The sequence below is a fragment of the Taudactylus pleione genome, unplaced genomic scaffold (genome assembly GCF_031769625.1).
Source record: "Taudactylus pleione unplaced genomic scaffold, aTauple2 ptg000803l, whole genome shotgun sequence".
NCBI lineage: Eukaryota > Metazoa > Chordata > Amphibia > Anura > Myobatrachidae > Taudactylus > Taudactylus pleione.
Genome location: NW_028285205.1, coordinates 1,934,075 through 1,960,123, shown reverse-complemented (window position 1 = coordinate 1,960,123; position 26,049 = coordinate 1,934,075). Strand labels below are relative to the sequence as shown.

Below are 26,049 nucleotides of genomic sequence, written 5' to 3'. Positions count from 1 at the left end.
CATAAGGCCCCCATACATCAGCAATCAGAAAACCACATTTGAAAAATTTGAAGATTTGTTGTCAGATGTTAGGATTTTCCAATCTAGCAATCTGCCCCCATACATTATAAATCTTTTTCAGTGATTTGCAGATCATTTTCAGCAAATACAGATCTGCCAATCTTGAAAGGCCAATCATTTTACTAGTAACGGTCTGCAAATCTGCTGATCATGCCCACACACTAGCAATCTAGAGCCCCAATCCATCTGTGAAATCCAACATGTTGGACAATCTGATTTAACAATTCCAATCACTTTTTGGTTGCAATCTGCGATCTGTGAAGCCCATACATTGCAGGTTTTTATACACAATCATCTGCAAATTGCAGAATTGCCACAATCGATTGCTGATGTATGGGGGGCTATACAGGGTTGTCTTAACAACAGTGTGGGCCCTGGGCAAATCACTGGGCCCCTACCCACCCATTCACGGGAAAAAAATTTAAATGGTCAATAAAATCAAACCCTCCTGCATGCCCATCAGACCTCCCACACATGCAGAGAGACTCTGTCTGACTGGTCTGAAGCTGACGGATGAGGTGAAACTGGAACTGAGGTGAGTACTTGTCACCAGGGGGGGGGGATAGATCAGAATACAGTGCACCAGCGGCCGGCTTATATAAATATGACAAATTTACCAACTGGCCGCGGCTGCAGGGGGGCATGTTGGTGGGCCCCTACAAGCTTCGGGCCCTTGGACAACTGCCCAACAAGCCCAATGGAAGAGATGGCTCTGGGGCTATAGTCAGAACACTTATTAAGTCAAAACCCATGAAAGAACAAGAGATGAGGTGGGTGGGGTTAGAGCAAGCTGTAGCCAATTATAGCATTAAAAAATTAACAGCAGCAAATGTTGGTTGAGCTCAGCTAACTCCAGAATGTCCATGTGTAAACAAGTTTGAAGTGGAGGACCAGGCCAACATGATTCATCATAACATCTAACATTAATAACAGTTTACAGTGGTGATATGAGGATCCTGCTAAACAGGTGCAGGGAGATTATTGTGTTATACACACCTCTACAGTATATGAGACAAAGGTCCTGATTCAGAGATGCATGCACTGCCCGTCACAACTGCAATCCTGCACGCAGCAGACTTGTGAAAATATGCTAGTGACTCAGCTGCCGTCTTGTGCACAGAGGCGCCCACTGCCAGCGTCTCACATCCGCCGCTTACGTACAAGAGCAGAAACATTGGTCACACAACAAATCTCTGAGCAAGCCTATGCACTATCTCAGAATGCATGTCTTATCTAATGCTGGGTACACAGTGGCCGATATATTGGCCGATCAATTGATCGGCCAATATATTGTGCCCCCGTCGGTCAGTGTGTACAGATAATATGTCTGTGAACAACGTCATTCACAGACATATTGCATTGGCTGTGCTGCACAGCCAATGAACAGATATGTCTGCAGACATATCTGTCCATCGGCAAGTGTGTACGGGCCATTAGCCGATCTCCCGTACACAGGGGTGCAGAGAGGGGGGGGGAGCCGCTAGCGGGTACTACTTACCCGGGTCCGGCACAGCTCCCCATCCACACGCCTTTCCTGCCCTGTGCTCTCCCTAATCATGCCAGCCTTCCCTTCCCTGTGCTCTGCCTAATCAAGCCAGCCTACCCTGCCCTGTGCTCACCCTAAACCAGCCATCCTTCCCTGCCCTGTGCTCACCCTAAACCAGCCATCCTTCCCTGCCCTGTGCCCCCCTAATCCAGCCAGACTTCTCTGCCCTGTCCCACCTTCCCAGTCCAGCCTTCCATGCCCTGTGCCTCCCTCCTAGTACACCTAGCCTTCCCTGCCTTGCCCCCCCCCCCAGTCCAGCCAGATTTCCCTGCCCTGTGCCCCCCAATTAAGGTCCAGCATTCCCTGCCCTGTGCACCCCCAGTCCAGCCTTCTCTGTGCCCTCCCAGTCCAGGCTTCTCAGCCTTGTGTCCCCATGTCCATCTTTCCTTCCCGACCCCAAACGTTGAGAATTTTTAAACTAGTTTACTGACCAATTGATGTCCCACCCCATAGTATAACTCCACCCACATTATACACAGCTCTGCCCACCTCTGCACCATCCCCAGGGGGGCCCTGCCTATTTTGTCAGTACCGGGCCCCATGATTTCTGATGGCAGCTCTGCCCATATCAATAATAAGCAATGCTGGAATGGTGCTGGTTTTCCATAGTAAGACGCAGGCCTTCTTTGACAGTAAACTCTGATTTGAATGACAAATATTCTCTAAACTGCACAGCACAGGTGACGTCATATAAATTAATGATAATGATTATAATAATAATAATAATAATAATAATAATAATAATAATAATGTAACCTTTGGTTTACACCTGACACATACTCAAAGAATAACACTATGCAGAATTGTATTCCTACACAATGAAAAATAAATAATAGGGTTGCATGTAGGGCTGTTAGAATTATTGAATTCTTATATAGCAATGTGGTTTAAGAAAATTCTTTTAGACAGTATTTAGCCAGGGATGCGGGCGCTGGATTAGGCACTAAGGGGGGAGATTTAGGTTTAGGGTGCAGGGAGGGGGAGGCTAGGGAAGGCACTGGGGGGGGGGGGGGGAGTTAGGTTCAGGCACTGGGAATGGGGGGTTAGGGTAGGGAGAGGGGGAGGGTTAGAATACTGACCGACGAGTGTCGGTATCCTAACCCTGTCTGGATGCCGGCGTCAGGATTCTGACCGTCAGAATCCCGAGCGCCAGCATCCCATACCCAGCCTCTTAGCCATGCCTAGACTATTTAGTATGTTGCAATAATTTGTTTAAATTAACAGTTGTATCCATTCTGGGAATAACAATTATATTGATGGTTTACATAAGAGAATGCTCTGTTGTAATCAGGCTGAGAACATTCTTGTACTTTGCACCTATTGCACTGCTATTTCTGCATCTATTACAGTGACAGTGTCTTGGATAGGCTAGTGTGTTGCAAGCTAGAAATTGGCAGATATAGTTCCCTAAAGCTGGGTACACAGCTGACAGATATATCTGCAGATGATGGTCCTTCATACACACTGAACGGCCATCATCTGTGTCTTGCTGCGGGTCCCGGCGACCAGGGTGCGTCGGGGGGCGTGTCCCGGCAGGCGGGGTCGTGTCCCGCCCCCCTCCTCACGGCTGCCGCTGAGTGTGTACGGGTCGGTCTGCAGACATATCTGTTCATCGGCTGTGCAGCACAGCCAATGCAATATGTCGGTGAACGCCGACATTCACCGACATATTGCGGGTACACACTGGCCAGCGGGCAGCAGATACATTGGCCGATCAATTTATCGGCCAATGTATCTGTCAGTGTGTACCCAGCTTAAAGAAATGGTTGTGCGACAGGAACTTGGTATCTACATAGAATATAATGGGCAGGAAATTGCAGAGATTATTTCAGCATTTCTTTTAGTTCCAAAACTCTGGTGCTGTGTAGCTCCTGTGACACTAGTTGCTCCAGGATTTAAATATTATTGATTCAAACCAGGGCACTAGGATTAGATCATTATTGATTTTATATGCATGTTATTGGCTTGCACCTTTCAGTTTTGTGGAGCAGAAGTTTATTTTGTACAATTTCCTGCTAACTTGAACACATAAGGATGCTGCAAAGTCACATGGTCACTGTCTAAAACGTAGGGAGTTAGAGGAAGCACATTCTGAAATATGAACGTAGGGAGTTAGAGGAAGCACATTCTGAAATATGAACGTAGGGAGTTAGAGGAAGCACATTCTGAAATATGAACGTAGGGAGTTAGAGGAAGCACATTCTGAAATATGAACGTAGGGAGTTAGAGGAAGCACATTCTGAAATATGAACGTAGGGAGTTAGAGGAAGCACATTCTGAAATATGAACGTAGGGAGTTAGAGGAAGCACATTCTGAAATATGAACGTAGGGAGTTAGAGGAAGCACATTCTGAAATATGAACGTAGGGAGTTAGAGGAAGCACATTCTGAAATATGAACGTAGGGAGTTAGAGGAAGCACATTCTGAAATATGAACGTAGGGAGTTAGAGGAAGCACATTCTGAAATATGAACGTAGGGAGTTAGAGGAAGCACATTCTGAAATATGAACGTAGGGAGTTAGAGGAAGCACATTCTGAAATATGAACGTAGGGAGTTAGAGGAAGCACATTCTGAAACATGAACATAAGGAGTTAGAGGAAGCACATTCTGAAATATGAACGTAGGGAGTTAGAGGAAGCACATTCTGAAATATGAACGTAGGGAGTTAGAGGAAGCACACTCACAAATATTTTTCTTTGCCACAAGTTTCTGCAAATTCACTTCTACAGGTTTATTCTTCACTATTTTCACAAATTCAACTTCACCTAATTGCTGGCAATACACCAATCCTGTGTATCCTGAAAACCACATGACTACCCCATACACCTCAATTGTTTTTCTTTTTTACAACTGACATAATTACATACCAGACAAAATAACAAATTGAAAGTTCCTTTTTTATTTTAGCTTTCCAGTATTATGTAACCATATCTACATAATTAATGCAAATTAACTATCTTTTATTGAACACTGTACAATTATTTTATATTTTTATCTAGCTATATTTAAGGAATGCAAATAAAAAATAAATTTTGTCGCAAAGGAACTGATTAATAGTAAAATAAATACTTGGTATTGTATTAACCTATAGAACCTAAATAGACAATCAACAATTAAATATATAATGGCTGCCAGTTTGGGCTCAGCCGGTAAGATGCATGGAGGACAGAGGACTCAGCACTGCATCTGATCTGACACCACCAGGAAGGATGCCACTCCCTGTCTCCCTGTCTCCATGTATACAGCTCACCTTGCAATCAGGTCCTTTATGAATATATCACTGTGTTCGCTTTCAGATTACTTTATATACATATGAACTTAAATCTGCAGTTGCTATTTATCTTTTTACTTACTATAGTTCATGCAAGGTTAGGTACGGGATGCCGGTACTCGGAATGCCGGCGGTCATAATCCCAATGCCGACATCCCAACAGGGTTAGGATACTGACACCTGTCCTGCCCAGTGCCTAACCCTAACCCTCCCCCTAGTGCCTAACCCCTAACGCCAAGAAAGTTTGGGAACCCTCCCCTGAATCAAGAAATTTTGGGAATCACTGATTTTGACCATTCCTATACCAGGGACAGTAATACTCACTAGCTACTGTGCACAATCATTACAATTAAGGGCAGATTCTGAGTTGGGAGCAAAGCAAAAACAGTGATGTTGCACTGCAAAGGGTGCAAATACATTTATTTGTTTTTAGTGCTGGGTAAATACTGGCTGTTTTTGCATGTTGCCCACAAATGCTGGACAGCTTTATGTTTACAATTTAGATTTGAGTTTGGACATGGCCCTCTGAAATATGAGGGTATTTATTTAAATAAATACACTTATTTATTCATTTATTTATTTAAATAAACATTTAGTTAACATTTATTTAGTAAAGTTTTTATAACAGACAAGTGGAGGTGTTACCCATAGTAGCCAATCAGATTCTGTCAATCATTTTCAAGAATGCAATAGAGAACTGATAGCTAAAATCTGATTGGTTGTTATGGTTATGTTTTTTTTTTCTTTGCTCCCAAATCAGAATCAGACCTTTAATGAGAACTTAACAGTATCCAAGTTACTAATAAGTGACATCTTTTTTTATTGTTTGTTTATTTAAGCGGCATGAGTAATGCATAGATATAAACAAAGTTTCAAAAGTTTTCATGAAATATTTATCTCGTTACACATTTGACTTAATAAGTTTGCACATTTCACTGGCACAGCTTGATCTTAATCATTTTACTGGCTAAGTTTTCTTACATTTTTTTATTTATTTTAAATGATCAGATTATGTAAATAAAAGCTATTTCAGTATAAATTTTATTAACAAATATGCAGATTTGTTATTAAAATTAACCTGAAATTGTACTGAATAAGGCTTAAATCGCTTTTATTAACATAATGTAATTATTTTATTTTTTTTAAATCAATGTTGGGGACAAAATATAGAATTATACACTTTAAAAAAAAAAATTACAGTGACTTCACAGTCCTGCAAGAAGAGCAGGAAGCAGCGGGGGATTACAATGATTGCTTGCTGGGGGGGGGGAGAAGGCAGGGGGAGTTGGGTACGGAAAGCCAACGGTCAGAATACCAACAGATTTTTGTAAGTATTATAACCCTTACCCTAATCTTCTCCCTAACCCTCCAGCGGCCTAACCTTAAACACCTCCATAGGGCCTAACCCTGATTCTCCCTCTAACCCTAAACTAAATCTTCCTCTAACCCTAATACTTACCTCCGCAATCTGCTGGGATTCTGACAGTCAGGATGCCATTGTTGGTATTGTGACCACCGACATCCTGATTGTATGGATGCCGACTATATACAGCCCCGGCAGGGGCAGGCATGGCTGCTGCAGTGCAGTCGGCAGCCCAAGGTGGTGGTTGATCCTATCAGGATTGCCTATCACAGCTGCCACCCTTTCTTCCCCAGGGTAACTATAGTTGGGGAGAGAGAAGAGAAGCCACAGCTTCCCTGATCCCCTTTGAGCTCGGGCAGGCCCGCCAAGAGCCGCAGCGGGCCCGGGTAACAGGGGGCGTGGCCTCATCACGGGAGGCATAGCCACGCCCCCTTCCAGGAAGAAAAAAGCTTTGCGCGGCGCTGCGCACTGCTCAAAGCCAGGGGGGCGCGATCAGTGTGATCGCTCCCCCCTACAGGCATAGGAGACTGCTGTGGCTGCAGCCACGAGCAGTCTCCCACTGCAGCTCAGCACACGCTGTGTGCTGGGTTGCTGTGAGGGAGGGGGGGGGGCAGTGCCGGACCTGGGCCCCACGGGAAGCCCAGGCCCGGGGGAACTGTACCAGCGCCCCCCCCCTCTCAGCGCCCCTGAGCTCCGGTTGCAAGAAGACTGTCTTCCTGCAGCCGTGGGTGGGCAATCCTTTTAGGGTCACCCCACTTCTGAAGTTCAGCTCGCAGGAGGTGGCTGAGGAGAGCAGTGACGTGCGGTGAGGTAAATGGCTGGGGAGGCACTTGCTAGTATCAGAGCCAGGTTTACACACACATATATGAATCCGAGGGTTCATGTAGGCATTATACAAAGGTGCAGCAGTATATAGTGCTGGGAATTTGGTGTGTTTTGATCAGGGATGTGCAGAAAAGGTACACAGGGAGGCAGTGCCTCACCTGCCATACAGTTTTTACTCAAGAGTTTTGACTATAAAAGTGATTAGAATAATACAAAGAAGATATTTATAATATTTTCTTTACATTTTTCTTATAATTTTTACAGTCAAAACTATGGAATATACCTAAGTATGACAGGAAAGGCACTGCCTCACCTCAACGCACATCACTGGAGGAGACGTTGTCATGGCAACCAAGGGGCGGGCCAGGAGGGTTGAGCCCGGCAACTGTTGGAAGATTATCTTCCAGCAGCCCCCGACAGAATTCTCGTGTCAGGGAAAGCCCAGCCTGAAGTGGTTGCATCTCATACAACCACACCAAGCAAGTGGTTAGAGGCATATTTATTAATTATTAGTCCCAATAATTATAATTTCTTATCGCGACAATAATAAATTGAGGGTTTCTCGGATTTACAAAATGTCACATAGAGGGACTGGAATCAGCCCACCCCTGCGTTGTGTAAAAGTGAAGCGATCACAAATGCGATCACTTTACTTCTGAGATTGGGACCCAGCCACACTACTGGACATGTAAGCCCATTGTGAGGAGGGATCCCTCTTGGTAAATGTTGAGATATGTATCTCATAGGCTACAATGTTTAACGCCGGCTGTCAGTGACACGCTGGGCTGGGGGGGGGCGCAGCGTGCCATCTGCTACCCAGGCCGGTACAATTAAGCCATGGGGACCGTCAGCTAACTGCAGTGCAGCCGCACGCTGCATACACATGCAGCTGCAGAGCTGGTCCTGTCTTTTACTATCTGTGTCACTGCTGCCAGGGGCTTGGACAAGCTCAGCACAGGTTACTGCCTGATGACTCCTCAGATCTCTCAGTTAGTGATCTAAGGAGTCTGATGTAAGTTAAGCTGTCTCCTCGGATCACTGGATAAGAGATCCAAGCAGTCATCAGCAGTCCCACCTCTACCCCAGTGCTCTGCCTCTCCAGTCCTGCCCAGTAGCTGTCAGCAATACAGCAGCTGCCTGCGGAATAGTGATTAGTGACACAGACAGCACAGCAGACTGCAGTCAGACTCGGAGTGGGGCGATTGAATTGTTGCGTGTGTGGCGATAATTAATGAATGCCCAGTTTTGCAATTCTGTTGTTCTGGGTGATTATTAATTATCGCCCTCTTAGACCGGGTTTAGACGAGGGTGCAAGCAGAAGTGCCGGCGCCGCTGGCTATCGCGCTCAGATGGAGCAACAATTGAATTGCTCTGTCAGGGACTTAAAAAAATAGCCACCAGCTAAACAATTCACCCACCCCCATCTGCCAGGGAGCAGGACTCTATGAATCTGTGAATAACACAGAAGACTGCCCAGCACTTTTTCTACCTGGCTGGCCTTGTAGGTAAGTGCAGCCTGAGGGGGGACGGAGAAACATAAAATGTGGAATGGGGGACGGCAGAGCACAATGGGGGATGGGAGAGCACAGTGTGGGATGGGGGACGTTAGAGCACAATGAGGGATGGGAGAGCACAGTGTGGGATGGGGGATGTTAGAGCACAATGGGGAATGGGAGAGCACAGTGTGGGATGGGAATGGGAGAGCACAATGGGGGATGGGAGAGCACAGTGTGGGATGGGGATGTTAGAGCACATTATGGGATGAGGAATAAGAGAGTATAGTGTTAGATGGGGATAAGAGAGCACAGTGTAGGATGGGGATGGGAGAGCACTATGTGAGATGGGGGATGGGAGAGCACAGTGTGGGATGGGGATGTTAGAGCACATTATGGGATGAGGAATAAGAGAGTATAGTGTTAGATTGGGATGGGAGAGCACTATGTGAGATGGGGGATGGGAGAGCACAGTGTGGGATGAGGTATGAGAGAGTATAGTGTTAGATGGGGATGAGAGAGTACAGTGTGGGATGGGAAGCACAGTGGGATATGGAAGCACAGTGTGGGATGGGGAGCACGTGTATGTTTGTCAGTAAAAAAAAAAAAATGTATATGCAAAGGAGCTAATACCAGCCCCCATGCTACTCAGGTTAAGTCCATCGAGAATCAAGTAGCTGGCAGAGTCAAGCCAGCACCGAGAGGCGAGAGAGGATCCGGCGCATGCCGATCTGAGGAGTGGCGCTGTCCCCTGCGGGGAAGGGCCAGCACAGGGGATAACCTTCTGATCCTGCCAAGGTCGGCAAAGCAGGTAAGGTCCCACCGGGACACACACACAACACCATAGAAAAGCTGGGGCTACATGCTTGTGTTGCCCCCCCGCCTTAAAGTTGCCACCCAGCCCCTGAATGGAGTGCATTTTTACTTCCGGGTCCCAGCAGACTGTCAAAGCATTGATCCTGGACAGTTCTGGTATATACTTCTGCCATGCTATGTCACTTAGCAGGCCCTGGCCGCCTCCCCTACTATGGCATCTGCGGCAGCAGACGTCCCTGCAGTTATGGCCCCATGAGGTCAAAATCCGCCTATGACCCTAGCTCCCACTGCTTGTGCAGTGTACATTAGGTATGATGTGAATGCGCGTGCCACAGCTCCAATGATGGGACAGACAACCACGCGTAGAAGAGGCCTGGGAATGGGTAGGGGCGTTGAAAGCAGGGCAGTGGGCGGGGGGACAAATGTCCTCCTTTGCAGCACAAGTTGCTATGCATAGTATTTTACAGTTTGGCCCAGATTTTGCAATGCCCCCCAATACCCAGGTCCTGTAAATACCTCAATGGCTCTGGGAACAGGGGTAAGTGTAACGGGAGGGTCCATTCGGGACAGAAGAGGACCTGGAACAGAGGTAAATATGATGTGAGGGAGCATGGAGGGGGTGTAGTGGGGGCAGTTAATATGATCCTGATTATACCAGGTCCTTTTCACTACAAAATAAGTTGCACATGAAATACTGCTGCAATTTTGTCAATCTCTAATATTGATAGAGAAAGACTGCACACAGTGATTAATATGACACAACTTATTGTGTAAGAGATCTAGTAGCTGCATGATGATGTCGGAGGACAGTTTCAGACCTTTACTCGCATCTACTAGATTGTGATAAGGTATAAGTTATCATACACTGGGTACAGGAATTAGGAAGGAAGATATAGTTACGCAGTCATGTACTGGAAAACTGCTGACACCAGCAATTAAACTGTTCATTTGTTCATTCCCAGGTATCTTGCAACAGTATGTGATGCAATGTATCACTGGTCTGCCAGTGCTGAGAAGAAAATAACACTTCTACTGTCATCAGTTTCCTTTCATATTCGATACTTGTCTTAAAAATAAACCAGTTCCATGTGACTCTATAAATAGCTTGAATACTATTGTTTTAATCTGTGTGTACTTCACTGTCAGGGCACACTACTACCCTACACATTCTACTCAGGGGCATCTTTATAGAGGAGGGGGCCAGTGTGCATTCCCCGTCGGGGCCCCCTCCTCTCTTCCCGGCGGCCGGTTGCCGACTGGCGTGGCTGGCCGGCCACCGGAGCATTAGTAGACTCTGGGCACAAGTCTACTGCGCATGCGCAAAACGCCAGAAAAATGGCTGCAGCTGCCATTTTTTTCCAGCTTTTTGTACAATGCTGACACCCGGCGCGGGACCTCCGAGAGGTAAGTTTTAAATAATATGGGTGCATAGTGTGCGGTGCGGGCCACCCTGGACCCGGGGGCGTGTGTGCACTGCACACCTTGCACCCATTATAGATACACCCCTGATTCTACTGTAGTTGGTTATTAAGCCTTTCGTGGTAAATTACTTATTATAGAGCTGGGGTCCCGCACACACAAAATAAGGATTGTTTGATTTTGTCATATGGACAATGGGGAATAACCTTATTTGTCCTGAATTTCAAATCAGCTGGTATGAACACCTACAGTGCACCTATTAGTGCTACATTAAAATGCATTTATTTCCTACAAACAAAGGCAGGCATTTGGTCGGCTGAATCAATCAATAACCATGTATTTGCAATGCTGTAACTAGGGGTGTGTGAGCAGTGAGGCCGCACAGAGGACCTCTTTCAGAGTCTCTCACTAGCGCTGTGCGTTCGCAGGCAGCCCGATAGTTTGCGGATGCGCACGCTTCATTATGCGCATGTGCGAACTACTCTGTGTGATCGCAGCCCGCTCGCTCGCCCAGAAAAGACAGCCCAGTGAAATGAGTGACAGGAGAGGCCGTTTGTGGGTGGTAACAGGGGCAGGACACTAATAACGGGGGAGTGGAGGTGCGCACGCAGGCGTGCCTGAGTGTTTCAACGCTGTTTTAGAGGCATGCATAATTAAAACGCAGCGTCATAGTACACGTTACATGCCTGTTTTTCACACTGAAGTCCTCGCAGTGCTTGCGGTAGGGTAAGGCAACCACAAGAGCTGCGATCGCTTCCGATTGTCCTCGATATACCAATGTTTTAATACACTTCCTGGAGATGACGTGTGCTGGTGGGCGGCTCTACCTGTGCGATTGGACGTACACTAGCCGCTGGCCACTGACATGGTGGGCATGCTTATGCCTTGGCGAGCAATCGCTTCCTGTGGCGTCACTTTGACAAATTAGCGAGAGACTCTGAATGAGGTCCAGAGTGCAGAGCCCTGTGTGCAGCACTGCTGCTCATCCACGGCACCCTGCTCCTAACGTGCACACTGCAGCTCTTGCAGCCTCTGTAATTCCAGACGCTGCTGCCCCCGCCCCTTCCGCATGACATCATGACTTTATGTGTCAGGTTGCGTGGCCAGGGCTTAAAGTGGTCCTAGAGAGGTGGTGGAACTCATCTCCCCCGCCGGCTACTCCCCCCCCCCCCCCCCCCACACACACACCCATCAGGCAGAGCTACTCTGAGAGGCCAGAACAATGTATAGACTGATCTTTACACACATACACACACTGTTGTGTATAGGAAACTTTAAAGTGAATAGCCGTGGTCCGCCTAGGCCCCCAGAAGCTTTGGGGGCTATAACAGTGTGAAATACATTTTAGATGCTTTTTTGGCACTCCTGCCATCAGTCTACAATGTTAGGTCGTTTGAAAAGAAAAAAATAAGTTATCTATCCCATCGTCTCTTCAGCACCATCTTCCTGTGTTTCACAAGCATCAGCCCCCCCCTGCATCTCACCCCATTCCCGTGTATTCACTCCAACACCACCCCCCTGTGTCTCTTCAACTTCTATTCAGGGACGTGGCGGAGAGGGAACTACTTCCACCTATCATTAGAGGTCACGGAACTCAGGGCCTGATTCAGAGCCGGACGCTATTTGCGCTCGCCCGTTCAGAAAAAGGGGCCGGCTATTTAAATTGAGCGCTCGCTCTGTGCGGTTTGTTGACGCCTCTATGTCTGAGTGAGCGAACGAAACATGCGCTCGCTATTTTGTAAAGACGCCCCCTGGCCGCTCGCATCCTACGTCATCTCCGCTATTTATTTGATTAATCGAGTACATCGAAAGGCATCTGAACTGCTCGCAGTGCTTGTGGTAGGATTTTCCTACCGCAATCATGCAAACAGTTCAGGCTAAGAAACAACCAAGTGACGTGGTCGATGACGCTGCTTTGTTAATTATGCACACCCTTAAAACGCCCGTTTTGACCGTTTGGCACGCCTGCGTTCGGATCACCACTCCCGGTTTTCAAGCACCTTCCCCTGTTACCACCCACAAACGCCTCATCCTGTCTCTCAAATTAGCAGGCACTCGCTATTTGGCGAGCGCTCGATTTACGATTGCACTGACTGGTTGGCGCATGCGCACTACGACCCATACGCATGCGCAGTTGTGCGAACATCGCTCGGAGCGAACGAGCGGCTGCTTACGAGCGGCTCTGAATCAGGCCCTCAGTTCCGCCCCGTTCCTGCCCACTTTAACCCCTGGGCGTGGCCGACACGGGGCTCAGTCTATTTGCAGTCTTATCAGTTGTCTAGAACAAGTGAGATCAGAAAGCACAGGGTGTAGAAAGAAGAGGCTGGACAGCAGCAGGAAGTGTGACAGACATTATATACAGGAAACAAAGACTAACAGAAATCCCGTTTTGGGTGCAGGCCTGCCTTTCACCTGATTTACTCTGCAGAATATATCAGTGTCTGTTAGCAGATAAGAATTCATAAAAGAAAGCTTGCAAATATATACATAGTCAACAGTATGTTTTCATTTCCAAGGTGAAAAAGAAAGCAACTGTGTGAAAGCTAGATGTTAGTTCAGATCTTACACTAGTCATTTATCAGTATTAAGAAGAATTATGCATAAATAACATTCAGATTTAGTATATATGCTGTGTTGTTTAGGTTGAAAAAGACCTATGTCCCTCATGATCAACTTTTCATGTTCAGAAATTAAGTGAACTACAGAAAACCCACATAAAGCAATGCATACATGCCTACTCTCCCGGGAGTTGCGGGAGGCTCACGATTTTTCTGGTAACCCCTGTACAGCCGGAAGAGTAGGCATATCTCCTGCATCCCGCCCACTTCCTAGTGAAGTGGGCAGGATGGGGAGACTTTACGTGGAAATTTCAGGTCTGTAGGAAAGGGGCGGGGCTAAATAGTGCAAATTGCATAATTTAGCCATGCCCCCTCCTCATGGACCCGCTAATCATGTGGGGGGGGTGTTCTGTAAAGGGGGTGCGGCCTGATGATTATAGTTTGTCCCCGCTAATCACGGGGGGTTCTGTAAAGGGGGTGGAGACTAATGATGATTATAGTCTGGCCCCGCCCCCCAAAGATGAAAGCAGCAGCTTCCCTCCGGCTGCTCCCAGAAAGATGCCCAGCAATGTCGGTAGGTATGAAGCAATGTCTCTTTTGCCTTATGAGGGTAAATCTTCCTTCCTGACTTCATAGTGGCAATCAGGCAACTCCCTGGATCACCAATCTATATTGTGTTATTAAAGCCAGTAGACCTACATATCCGTTTGTTAGGAAAATTCCCAATGTCTGTCAATACCAGATTTTGCGAGAGCGTATTCTGCAGTTTTATACTTTTACAGTAAAGAACCCTTTTCTTAACTGGAGATTAAGGGGTATATTTACAAAAGGTCGATTGTTATATCGATTTTAGTCATCTGAAATCGACTCAAAATCGCCAGTATAAAATCACTGGCCAAATCTCTCCAAATCAATTCCAGTATTGAATGCAATGTGGGTATATTGTCAAGAGTGTAAAAATGGTTGATTTGGAATGTGCACTTCAAACTCACCTGTAAAATCACCTGCAAAATCAACAAACACTTCCAAAACATACCACAAGCCTCAAAACTCATTATAAAAAGGCTGGCACCCACCCAAGCAAATTGAAAGGGTTTTGTGGAGAGAAAGCAGGGAGGAGTGTTTAGCAGGAGAGTGATGATTTCATACAGGTGCTTAAAAAGTGATTTCTGAGAGTTTTGTCAAGAGTTTTTTCTGTGTTATTATTGTCCTTTTGAAGTTTGTCTTATTTTTTTGTATTGTCTACATTTTTTTATTTAGTCTTTGTCAGTGTTTGTGTGTGTGTGCCTGGGGAGGTGAAAGAGTGGGATCCAATTGGTGAGGATAATGTGATAGAAGAGGCAGAGGGTTAGGACTCAGATTCAGGGAAGGAAATTTACTCTGGCAAAACTAAATCTGGCTGCAATGTCAGGTTTAATTTTGAGGAGAATTGTGCGTTGGTAAACTCCTTGCGGTCTAACTGTGAGGAGTTATTTGGTCGCCGGGCTCAACGCACATCTGCAAGAAGAAAGCGGGCCATGTGACAGGCAGCAGTTGATGCAGTGAATTCTATTTGGCATTTAAAACGCGACACGTGCCAGTGTGTGAAGCATTTTTCAGACAAATCCAAGATGGCCCTGGAAAAGGTGCTCTACATGCAGCACTGAAGGAGAGTCACCTGTGGAGGTAGATTATAATGAGTATGAGGAATGTGTCAAGGGAATTATGCCGCAGGAACTGGTGTCAGGAGTTCACGTGCATGCCACAGTGCACCACCTGCTTGTGTCACCTTTTATATGCATCATAATTAAGGGCCTGATTCAGACCCAGTCGCAAGCGCTGAGTGCTCGCAACCGGGTCGATGTTTGCCCACTGGGCATGCGCATGACTCGGCTAGCGACGGGTGCTCCGTCGCTCCGGGTCTCGCACCAAAGGGGGCGAGCTGTCAATGGTGATTGACAGCTCGCCCCGTTTGGTAGGCGTGGCCGGGGGGTGGCTTCACAAACGGAGGCATTCCCAAACGAACGCCTGCCGTTTGTGGGAGGCCCCACTGATATCACAAATGGTGTCAGTGGGAGAGCTTCTGGCTCTATTAGAGCCAGAAGCTCTCTGGGGCTTGCGGCCACAAGACCCTACCACAAGGGTCTCGTCGCAAGCTCAATGGTCGCGATGGTCACCCACAGCTATGCGAGCGGCCAGGAGGCCGCACAAAAAAAAAACGCCCAGATTCAGAGCGAGCGCTCTTTCAGTTCCTACCAATAGAATGTTGTTTAGAAGCTAAAGTCACCTGTTTTTAATAGTTCATTTTTTGGGGGATTTTTCTGTCAATTTTGTAGTCGATTTTAAGTTTATTCTCAATCCGACAGTTAGTAAATGATAGAATCCTGCAGTGGTCTATTTGAAAGTGTCGATGTTTGGTTGATTGTCGATTTTAGTTGGAACTCGGTTTTATAGTCTATTTTATAGTCAATTTTGCCTTTAATAAATCCCTGATTTGCAAATCACACAGAAAATCACCTATTAATACACCAAAAAAGCTAACATCAACCTTTAGTAAATATAACCCTTAGGGGTAAATTCATCAAAGGTCGATTTGCTGGTCGATTTGAAGAGTGATTTAGCTCTTCTCAAACCGACTCAAATCGAATGTTTAAAAACCAGTGATTTTGCCAGATTTACTAATATTCGATTTGGTGTTGGATTTGCAAATCGAATTCGATTTAGGTCGATTTATGAAAGTGATGTGTTGTTCGATTTGACATGTTCATGTACAAATCGAATGGCAAATCACACTTCAAACCGAACTGCAAATCCCCGACAGCATAGAACTGCTTCATGCTTTCACTTTCAGCATGAGCAGTTCGTTCTCACACAGATACTTGCAGACATCAGTGAGATGCCTGCATGTATCTGACTGTAAAAAGTAATTAAACAGTTAAAAGTAAAAAAAATTACGTGAGGTCGCCCCCCCCCAAAACAGAACCAGCCCGAACCGTTCAAACCCAGGTCTGGTTGACTAACTACAGGGAAAAAATTGCGTAGGGTCTCCCTGTACTCAGTACAACCAGCACTGGACTATGGGAACCAGGGCTGGTTCTGGAATTACAGGGAAAAATTTACGTAGGGTCTCCTTGTAATTCACAGAACCAGCCCTGGACCCTTTCTAATGGGGGACTGATGCCACAGCCAGGGGAGCCCTATCACTTGGCCCCCCAGCCGCAGCATCAGCCCTGACCGCTAGTCAGTCCTTGCTTGTTTATTTTAGTTACATAGATAGTTGTTGGTGTGGCAATTAGTGAGATTCACGTACTGTAGTACGTTTAATTTTGTTATTCCCCATTTACACATTATAGTTTCACATCATTTTTACATTGGTTTGTTTGCATTCATTCACATGCACTAGTGCACTTTTGTATATTTATCAATATTTATCATTCATCACTCGTTCACACATTTTCATTTATACCCACTCACTACCATTCATGCGTGCACATACTTATCACATTAGTTTCATTAGTTTAGTGTAGTGTTTTGCAAGTTTTTGATCACTTTTTGCACTTTTGATAATTAATGCATTTGTCTGTTTAGCTCATTGTCATGGCAACTGTTGGGCTGCGTGTTACCTCCGTCAGCCGATGTGCCGGTAGAGACCACGTGGGCACTTGACACGCAAGATACCTCCGGTGGATCCTGTTGCCCTAGTTCTAGTCTCATCTCCGGTGCGACGAGCGAGTGGAGCAACACGTGTCCAGAACGCTAAATTATTTAATCTGGTTGTTTGTCTGTATGCTTTATTCTGTATTTTGCATCCTGAGGAAGGGACGTGCTGTCCCGAAACGTTGATGTACCAGCAATAAATTATCCTCTTTCTACATCCTTTGGAAAGTTCTGAGTTGCTGCCTCTGTGTGCTATATATATTATATATATATATTGCATATTCTGTTCATTATTCTGAGTTAAAACATTTGTTCTAAGGTAATATATGTATGTATCATCATATTTGTATATATTCCAGGGCAAGGAGAATGGGTTTATTATGAACAATTGTACAGGTCTATATGAGTTTCTTCCCTCTGCGCTGGTACAAGAAGTACTGTATTAAGTACATCAGATAAGTGGATCTCAGAAAGAGAAAAGTGTTGGATTGTTATGTTGTGAAGATGGAAAGCTGAAAATAAGGACATTCTTTAGTCAGGAGAAGGATTCAGAGGATAACTAATCAGCAAGCATTACCCAACCCAGGTATCACAATGCTCAGGTTAGAAATAGAGTCAAGTAGGAAAATTAGGATTTTTTTTGCCTGTACTCTCCTTGTAAACAGATGAGCCTACAGAATGGATAAAGGCAAATATATAACATCACATTACATCCCATAAATTACAATACATTCACAGTATTTTATGCATTACAGTGCTATTTGGGATTACGTCTTCCCTAACTCTTTGATTAAATAACATTACACCTTATGGACTTTACTACAGGTTTTTTCAACTGTATAGTAGTATTCATGTCCATACTGAGCATACACTGCAGGGCAGAACATGCCATTGACTTGCTACTTTGGGTTGTCGACCATGTACAGCACAGACGGTGTAATGGTTAGCATTACTGCCTCACAGCACTGAGGTTGTGGGTCCGTTTCCCACTATGGCTCTGTGTGGAGTTTGTATATTCTCCCTGTGCTTGCGTGGGTTTCCTCTGGGTGCATATGGTTTCCTCTGACACTCCAAATATATACTGGTAGGTTAATTGGCTCCCAACAAAAAATGAACCGTAGTTTTTAAGTATGTATCTCTACATGTGGTCAGGAATATAGATTGTAAGCTCCACTGGGCCAGGGACTGATGTGAATGAACAAAATATTCTCTGTAAAGCGCTGCAGAATATATGTGTGCTATATAAATAACTGGTAATAAATAAATGCAGACATGTTAGAATGTCGACATATCGTCTCTTGTGGCCCAGCAGTGACTTACCTTCCCCTGATGGCTGCAGCGAGTCCATCGCGGCTTCCGGGTCCCAGCTGTCATGTACTATGATTTCCGGGTCAGACCTCCGATTCTAACCCTACTCCTAACTCTCCCTCTAGGGCATAAGCCTAACCCCCCCTGCAGCCTAGCCCTAACCTCCCCCAGCAGCCTAACCCTCCCGTCCACAGCATAACCCTAATAGTGACATTTTAACATGTTAACATCATAACTGTTGTGAATAACTATCATTACATGATCAGATCTATGTACTATTAGTACACATACCGCAGTGTGAAAGCTGCTCCTGATTCGCCTGTTATCGGTGCGAAGCAGGAGGCAGCTACCGCGATGTGTACTAAGAAATGTGCAGCTGCAGATGGTGAAAGAAAAGTAACCCCCTCAGCAATGACAGGCAGCAGAACAGGAGATTGGACCCTCTGTTCCCGAAGTGCTGCAGCAGTGAGATTTTTTTTTTGTCCAAACTTTATAGAAAATGGACAAATGTGAAAAGCCTCACTTCCTGCTTATTCACTGCACAGGATGCAGATACCGTCAGCTACAGGAGGTGATATCAGCATTGGAGAAGACACCCGACGGTATGTGACCTCTCCCCTTAGTAGCACTTGGGACACTTAGCGGCAGTGCTAAGTGACCCAGCTGCAGCGCGATATTGTAGCCTGCACTTAGCGCTGACTGGGTGCAGGCAGAGAAACTCCCTTTAGTACATACTAAGAAGCGGTATGTACAGGGATTTTCTCTGCCTTTACAGGTTTTGCCCCCTTTTCTCCCCTACATAGACCCCTACAAATGATAACTGTCATAATATTATGAATGTCAACATTGTGATTGTTGATCTTTTGGCTACATCCCACTATTTTGGTTAATTTGATTCTTGATGGGCTGTTAGTACAGACGTCTAACCTGCCCTTATTGTTGCCGTGATAGAACTGTTCTACTGGTTATGCAATCAATGGACATCTAGGGAAAGACATAGACATAATTGGAGAACAAAAAAAGGGGTTTCGGTTGGCACCTAAGTACAATATAGGACTGTGCTTGAATACCTATCAAGAATAAAATAATAATACAATTGTAATTACTCAATAATGAGCTGAAAGTCACAGAATGTCCATCTGGTTAAATAAATAAAATATTTTTTATTGAGAAATAAGTATGAATCCCCAAATAATGGATACAATTGTGTTATTGTATTGGAGAGTAAAAGCCCACAATGATAGATGATGTAAACTAAGTATACAATAAAAATAAAAGTATCAGATAATTATAGTAGGGTTACAAAAATAGACACAAAGATTTTAAAAACAAAAAGAAAGCATAAAAGCAAAAATATTGAATCTGTAATCTCACTCTGGTGCTGCTACAACGCGTTTCATCATTTGCATGACTGTTTGTTTGCCATTTGTGTTTGCAAATATTTTTATATTTAAACACTATTTAAATATTTTAAAATCATGAAAAAGTATTTTGCCATTTACTATTTTTTTCTACTGTGTTCAAAGTTGAACTTTTGCATTTTAAATCTAGGAATGGCTCCCCTTTCCAGCTCAAACCCTGGAGCTGTACCTGACCTACTCATTACCCTGGGCTGGGCCTTGAAAAGCATGAGGCCTGAAACAGGATTTTTTTATAAAGTGTATACATACAGCTTAGCAAATGAATAAGTCATTAGTTATTTGTCTTATTAGCCTATATGGTAATTCACAGGGGCTTAACTGTAGTGGGTACTTTGATATGGGGTCCATACTACCTTCGAGCCCGCCGCCCTGCAATCAGCTCATGTTGCCAATCTGTAATATAGAACTCCCCTCCGATTACTGCTGCTGCTGAACTCTGTAATAGGTGGAGTGTGTCTCCAGAGGAAATGTGCTATGTAGCAAATTGTACTCGCAGAACCCAATGCAAGAGAGTGTAATTGATCATTGCAAAGGGCTTGGAAATGGATACAAGACCCCTTTGAGTATAAAGGGGATTCAGGAGTTGAAGGCATCCAAACGTGAACTGAAAGCTAGGGGTTCGTGTGTGGGGAGATAAGCTTCAGGCTTCAGGAACAGGTCTAGAGATCCAAGGGAGGTGGTGTAATACCACAGGCATGAATCATGAGTATCAGTGGATCATCAGTAAGCTGGCGTAGTAGTACAGAGTACAGAGCATCCCTGTATACTGGGCCAGCAGGGATATCATTAGATTCAGTGACTCACTGATGATCACTGCCAATCGGGCAGCAACAGTATGTTCTGTGTAAGGTGCATTATTACATAGGCAGAATAAAGGGACTGAGATTGATTGCTAGAAGAATACTGGAGAGTTATGGGGCCCATAACTCTACGATGTATTCCCCCAATTCCCTGTTCTGCTAATGCCGGGTTGGGGAAATACAACATGTTGATCAATCTCGATTCACCAATTCCGTCCCAAAAATGGTTGGAATCAGCTAGCCGGCTTATTTTAAGATGCATTTATCCCCAAACCACCGTCGGATCGCTGATCATCGATGTCCGCGGACTTGCGGTATTGATAGCTGATCGGCGGCGTCAGAATGGGAAATCGATGTATGGTCCGCATTAGTCTTGGGTCAGCAGCAGGGAAGGTCAGATGTTATTGCCTCACCAGAAGCAGCTCCTGGGACTCACTGAAGTGGAAAATTAGATAAAAGTTTGTGGGCATTACTAACATTAAATGGCAGCTGCTACAGCTCCGGACATCTTATTATCCAAGATTATCTGAATTAAATAAGGGGCCCTCTCACAGTTTTTTTTCTTAACACATATATTAAAAACACTGTCTTATAAAGTAGCCTATTACTGGGGTGTTGGATCAGTTGCTTGCATGATGCATATTTGGGTCCTAGGCTGATACATCCCTCCCCTTCTCCTACCTCCTAATTAACAATCCTGATCAGTGCATCCTCCTCCTCTGTGACTCCGTCTTGTCCCTAGAGGAGTGGGGGCTTTGGGGCACCCAAACTCTGGCCCTGCTGCATCCCCCAGAGCTCTCTGTCCTGTCTATGGTGAGATAATGGCATAATGTGAGCTGGGGTGTAATAATGTGGCATAATGTTAACTGGGGGAACTACATTGTGGCATAATGTGAACTAGGGCTCTACTATGGGGCATAAAATGGGCAACCACTTGGACAAAGGTATCTCAATAGAAACTTAGGGGCAGGGTCCCTTCAAATGCTTTGGGGCCCTTTAAATAGCATGCAAATTACACTTTTGATGTTTGAAATTTCCAACCCAAATAAGCCATTATCTATAACATATGTAAATAACTATATCTGTGATTTAAGGTGGGGCAACTTTTCACTATTTCCTTTTTAATAACAATCTGGTGTCAGGAAGTAAGAGATGGCGGAATATACTGCACCTTTTATTTCATTTATGAATAGTTATAGATTTCACTGATTTAAAACAAAATGATTTTACATACTGAGGATGTCCATGTGTGTATTATTTTATCTATAGGGTTTTAGCACATTTCTGAAATTTGTACCAGATTATTAAATAGCTATATATATATATATATCTATATCAGGTACTGTCTGCATCTTCTGAAGACAAACGAAACAGATCTTGCATCTCTTTTACAAAGAGAAATCTCACAAAAACATTTGGCAAAACGTAAATGCTCAGATAATAAACCTTCCATTGGCCTCGGCCAATGTGCAGCAAGTGATTCCTTTGTGGGGCACTCTTTTATAATAAATTAATTGATATAAAGGTTTTTTTTTCTGAGTACTTGATATTCGATTCCAGGGAGCACCTTCAGCTATATACAAAATGTGGTAACTAATTATTAGAATGTACTAAATTGCTGGTCTATAAATTGAATTACATTTTTGTCCTTCTCAGGATATCATTTGTGTTTCTTGTCAACACGTAAAAAGACAAATAGGGATTATTACACTATGTGAAGCCATGGGACAAGTCTTAGCAGCTTAGTGGCTACTGGATATTTGTTTAATTTCATCATAGGCATACAGCTATAAAATATCACACCTGACAAATGAATATTTCTTCATAGCGGCTGTCTGTGGATATACAAGTCTGTCTAGTTCACAAAACACATTCCAAAATCCTTTAAACTCTTGTCAAGGTAGAAACTGTCTTGTTTTTTCAGTGTAATCTTCTACTAAACATCTGCATGCAGAGCATTCTCCTAGGCTAGGTACACATTAGACGATATATCATCTGTTTTCAACGTGTTTCGGAACGATATATCTGGCACATCGTCTAATGTGTACCTGTGATTGCGCACACCTGCGGCTCTGTTCTGCACATCAGATGTGACGACCCAGTGGCAGATGGCATACATTCTAAATGCGGGTGTGAACGATATGTCACGCAACATTTCGTTCAGTGTGTATGAACAACTAATGTATCGTTACATCGGTCGTCCCATCTGCCGAGAACCACATCGTTTTGATGTGTACCCAGCCTTAAGCTGGGTACACACTAAACAATGTGTACCCAGCACAATGTCGTTCATGGCGGGACCTGGCAGGGGTGCAGGCATTGTCAAGTGCTTACACACTTGCCAATGCCGGCAGCGACGGAACGACGGCGGGGGCCATGCTACATTCGGCAGCAGAGCCGGCCCTAGCCAATTTGGTGCCCTAGGCAAAATTTTGACTGGTGCCCCCTAGCATATAATCCCACCACCAATCTTATTGTTTATACGCGGACGCGAAAAATAACACATTATATATATCCATATATAGTGAGCTTTACTCACGGCTCTGCTCCGCAAAAGGCCCATGGGAGGTGTGGCAGCGGCAAGGCATGCGCAGCATGCCCTCCAGTGGCCATCTTGGCTCCTCCTGTTCAGTGGTGGATCTAGACTTTTTTTTTAGGGGGGCGGTTTAAGAATGAATCATGACTCCTCCCCTCTCTACTTGTTCCTCCTCCCACCTCCAATCCTGGCTCCTCCCATTTTTGAGGCAATAGCCTTACAACACAGATAAAGACAGGAATGGATACACAAAGGTATTTATCTTTTTGCTTCTTCTATTCCTTTTGCCCCTTTCATTTAAAATTTCACACTCTTCTTCCCTTGTCATTATGCCTTGTCCTAATATATATGCATATTTTATGCCCATCACCCCGGGGAGCATGCTTTACAATTACTGCGATCTTTATCTTTGTGAGCACACTTTAGGGATCAACCTGTGCTCTCACCGAAGTGACTGAGCACACAGACACAGTGAGCCGGGGTGGGAGCGCTGCATTGGAGACACAGGCCCTCATTCAGAGCCTCTCACAAAAAGCGAGCGCTTGCTCTGAATGAGGGCGGCTGCTTTTGTTTTGAAAGTCGGCCTCCTGGCTGCTCGCTAAGCTGTCGGTGTACACCCACAGCTTTAGCGAGTGACCAGGTGATGGTGGCGATGGTCGAGACCATCGCGACCATCGGGGCTTGCGATGAGACCCTTGCGGTAGGGTCTCATCTACCGCAAGCCCCAGTTAGCTTCCTGCAGGAACGCCTCCATTTGTCCGTCCACCCCCCACCCCGCCTACAAAACGTGGCGAGCTCTCGATCAACATTGACAGCCGCCCCGTAGCGAGTGAATTTGTCACTTGCTCCGGGGCTTGCGCACGCGCACTGCGAGTGCTGCGCGTGCGCAGGCCCTCACCATCAATCCGCTTGCGAGCGGATCTGAATGAGGTCTACAGTACACTATGACAGACATGCACGATGCATTCCTTTCCCCAGCAATCTGAGAGCACACTCCTCACTAACACCGGATAACACACCTGCATACAGGGCATACATAAACACTATATATGTGCCCAGGGCCGTTTTAATAGTAGTAAAGGATGTGGGCAAAGCAATACAGCTACCCACCCATTCACTGACTGTGTGCATGGCGGCTGCTCCCCTCCCCCTGACTGTGTGCATGGCTGGTGCAAGAAGGCTCCCACATGAGATAAAAACACACACACAGGCCCCCACATGAGATAAAAACACACACACAGGCCCCCACATGAGATAAAAACACACACACAGGCCCCACATAAGATAAAAACACACACACACAGGCCCCCACATGGGATAAAAACACACACACAGGCCCCCACATGAGATAAAAACACACACACAGGCCCCACATAAGATAAAAACACACACACAGGCCCCCACATGGGATAAAAACACACACACAGGCCCCCACATGAGATAAAAACACACATCTATAAGCTAACACATAAGAAAAAAAATGCATATTCTGCCACATTAAAAAAAAATCAAATAAAAAATTTCAATCAATATTCATCTCACTTACTGTCAGCCTCAGGCTGTGAGCTTGGGGTGGGCTGCTGGGGCATCCTCCTTGTGTCTGCTTGGCATCTAGTGCAGACTCAGAGGAAGCAGTTACAGTCCTCTCCTCTCACAGAGCAGTCGCCGCCAGGATCCCCTGAATGGCTCCTTGATTGTAGCCATTTTGATTGTAGCCATGTGCACTGACTGCCACAGCGCAGCCGCCCTCCTCCACATAGAGCCATGCTAAGGCTCAGACTTGTGACTCAGGACAGGCAGACTGTATATGTGCGGTCTGCGGCTGCCTGTGCCTGTCCCCTTAGTTCTCTCAGCCTCTGAACAGCAGCAGCAGGCTGTCCATCGGAGAGGCAGGCACAGGCAGCAGTGGTAAGAGAGGATGTCAGTGGTGTCGGCAGGTGGGAGGTTCCTCCACAGCTCAAGTCACCCCAGCCTCTGCACTGCCCGCAACTGCGCCATTGCATGCAGGATCAGCGGGTGACAGAGGCTGGGGCTGTGTATTAAAGGAGGCGATCACCCTTATTGCCCCCCCATGGATCCGCCACTGCAGTCCTGTAGACTGTCAGAATGAGCTTCTATGCAGAAGCTCATTCTCAGGACCGGGCGGATGCGGATGCCGGTCACATGACCGGCCTGGCCATCCGCTGCGCTGCCCGATCGGAGAGCTCCGATCGCGCAGCGTTATGGGGGAGAGAGTGGGTAGCTGCGCCGCCGGCTCTGGGGTAGGTGGGACTGGAAGCAGCGGCAGGCGGCGGCAGGACTGAGGACAGACAGGCAGAGCTCACTTAGCCCTGGAATGCCCCTAGCATATTGATTTGCCCCTAGGCATTTGCCTATAATGCCTATGCCTAGGGCCGGCTCTATTCAGCAGTATGGAACCCGCTGACGATATCGCCCGTCGGACCTGCATCTGTCTATAATAGCACTGATCCACTGCACTCTCCACTAGCAAACTGTAGAAGTTCTGTACTCACCACATACACCATGAAGACTCCAAGCTGTATTCTGTATTTTTTTAAACAGGGAATTTTAGTTCCACATATAGCAATGTATTTTAAGCTGATCAACTCAGTCCAAAGTCTTCCTCTTCTGGTCTTGCTGAAATTATGATGAATGGACAAGTATGACAAAATTATTATTTATTTATTTATTAACAGTTTCTTATATAAAATCTGTAAAACAGTCTTCACTGTGGTTTTAATAGTTACCAAATAGACCATGAAGACAGCCTTTTGCATTTTTGGTCTATCTGGAGCTTGTTAAAATTGCTGCAAATATTCTAACAGTATTTTTGATAATGATTACTATATAAATACAGAATAGGACTACACAAGTAAATGTTACAACGCTTGTGACTGCATAAACTAAACACCCCATATTTAAACCTGCATCAGCACACAGTAAGTAATTATTAGCTGACTAGTTCCTGAGATAGTTGTTCTATTTTATACTATAG

At 45.4% G+C, this 26,049-nt stretch overlaps 1 long non-coding RNA gene across 1 annotated transcript in view; it reads right to left on the bottom strand.

Annotated features, from left to right (window-relative positions):
* Positions 1-19,598: 19,598 nt before the first annotated feature.
* Positions 19,599-26,049, bottom strand: part of LOC148474879 (uncharacterized) — a 79,832-nt gene continuing 73,381 nt past the window's right edge. Inside the window, exons 4-5 of the long non-coding RNA XR_015872820.1 lie at positions 25,568-25,691; positions 19,599-20,953 (exon numbers count right to left, since the gene is read on the bottom strand). This is a non-coding gene — a long non-coding RNA (uncharacterized LOC148474879). The remainder of the gene's footprint in view (positions 20,954-25,567; positions 25,692-26,049) is intronic.